The 2,528-nt window shown below is 35.3% G+C and overlaps 1 protein-coding gene across 14 annotated transcripts in view; it reads left to right on the top strand.

Moving 5' to 3' along the window:
* The window catches only part of Pcdh15 (protocadherin related 15), a 1,206,525-nt gene that overhangs the window by 383,217 nt on the left and 820,780 nt on the right, over positions 1-2,528 (top strand). The gene's annotated exons all lie outside the window — the stretch shown is intronic.

Raw genomic sequence — 2,528 nt, forward strand, 5'->3', positions numbered from 1 at the left:
AGAGAGAAAGAGAGAAAGGGAGGGAGAGAGAGAGAGAGAGAGAGAGAGAGAGAGAGAGACCTTCTTAGGGTGTGTTTGACAGAAAATATCTCTCTCCAGACAAGTTATAATCCCTAGTGATTTCTTGTGGTTTCACAGAGTGAAGTGCTGTGTTTAAAGCTTCAGGTTGTATCCATATTCCTGACACAAATGCACTGAGACCGTAACGAGATAATTGTGGTCCATTTTATTTGTGTTCCTTGGTGTAGCTCATTTCAGCTTTTATGGTCAAGCAAATGAGGATATTTAATGCCTTATCCACATGTTTAGTGCGAACATTTTTAAAAGATACATCCTGGCATTAATAAAATCTTATAGTTTTCTCTATGGTGTATCTGAAAACCGTGACTCATTGCTTCCATGAAATTTTTACCTCAAGTAGCAATTTGAAAGTCAAGTTATAGTTGCCTTATGTTACATATGTACAGTGACGCTTCATTATGATTTCAGATCCACAGAGACTTTGGGTCATTGCCTTAATCTTATTTCAAATTTTGTTATATTACCATTTTATGTTATACTGACATATTTACTATTCAAGTGTCGGTGGAATATAGTTAGCTTTAATGTATCTGACTATATATACTTCTATCACACTATCTTAATGACCAGAATAATTTTCACCAAGCAAAGGTTGATTAAAAGCTCCCAGGTATTGGACCTGTCAATTAATTCCCGTGTTCACTCATCAAACAGATATCAGATCTCTAATAAGGAAGGAAGCACCTTTCTGAGACCCATGGGTAGGGATGTCAATAATTTGAAGTCTTTAGAAAGAATTCCCAACTCTATCTGAGAGCATCAGGCAGTGTTCTCCGGAGAGCGCTCAGCCATTGCATCAAAGCCTGTCTTTGAATGCTGTGCAGAATCACTGAGAGGTCTTCAAGGGATATGAGGATGAACCTTTGTATCTCACAAGTCAATAGAGATCAGAGATGACAAGAAAAGTCAGTTAGATGGTCTGTGGTTGCATGTAGAATGCACTGCACGGTGAACATAAACCGAGTAAGCGTGAATGTTGGTGAGGTTCTTCATTTGGGGATTTGTTTAACATCTTATTGAGAAGGTTCATAGTAACATTGTTTAAATCGAATAGGTAGGCAATGTATCATTCAAACTTGTTAAGATATAAATATTATGATAATCTAATAAATATACAAAAATATTGATTAGGTGCTAAATGTACTAATTAATTTGACTGCATCCATAATGTAGTTATAGAGCCAAACACATTTTACCCCACATAGCAAGACAACCATAATTTATTAATTAAAAATAATAGTAATATGGAAGGCTATATTTATTTGTATCATATAAACACTTTCAGTTCCATTTCTTTTAAAAACCTTTATTTTTAAGTATATACATATATACTTAAAAATTATATTATATATAATATATAATGTATTGTAATAATTTTATAATTTTATTATATAATTTTATAATGATTTCATTATATAATTTTATAATAATTTAATATTATATAATATATAATAATAATATAATAATGTATATATTATATATATATTGCATATATGTATACACACACACACACACACACACACACACACACATATATATATATGTGTGAGTAAGGATGTGTGCACACCTGAGTATAGTTGTCTCCAGAGGCCAAAAGAGGGAAGCAGATCCTCTTGACCAGGAAGTTGTGGCCCACCAAATGTGGGTGCTGGGAATTAAACTTGGCTTCTATGGAAGAGCGGTGCATGTTCTTAAACCACTGAGACATCAATTTATTTCAATTTTTATTTAGATATGTGCCTGTGTCTGTCTTTCTGTGGTTATATGTCTGTGCCTGCATCAGCGTGTGCCTCCCACATGTGAGTATCTGAGGAGATCCAATCCCTGGGAGCTGCACATATAGAATATTATGTTCTACTTGACCTGGGTTCTGGACAACAAATCCAGCTTGTGTGCATAAGTAGTGTCGGCTCAGAACTACTGAGCTAACTTTCCAGCCCCAGGTCAATTTCTTGTTTACTGTTTAACGACAATTGAACAATCTCCACGGGGGTGGATTTGGCTACATGCATTCACATCTAAAGCCTGTGCTACTACATTGTAATCCATAAATAAATGGGAATTCATATAGAAACTGAGGAGAGCGGAAGAAAGAAAACAAAATGTCCTGGGTTGATGGATAGAACCCTCTGGAAATTTCCACTGGAAATTCAGACAGAAGATATAAGACTTTCCTTAGGAACTCGGGGATAATAAAGAGACGGTGGCAGTGTGCTTTGGCAGCAGGATGTGGTAGAGCTTGATCATATGCTAGACACATGGTAGATTTATAAACACTGGAAGTAAACTTCTCCGTTAGAACCTCAGGGATTCGGGGGAAAACTATATAGACCCTTAAAAGCTTTTCAAACTCTCCATCGTATACCATGTCTTGCTTTGTGTGAATAGCAAACTTTTAGAGTATAATTATTGCCTGCTTGTTTGTTTCTTTTTTTTTTTTTTTTCTG

The sequence above is a fragment of the Mastomys coucha genome, unplaced genomic scaffold (genome assembly GCF_008632895.1).
Source record: "Mastomys coucha isolate ucsf_1 unplaced genomic scaffold, UCSF_Mcou_1 pScaffold3, whole genome shotgun sequence".
NCBI lineage: Eukaryota > Metazoa > Chordata > Mammalia > Rodentia > Muridae > Mastomys > Mastomys coucha.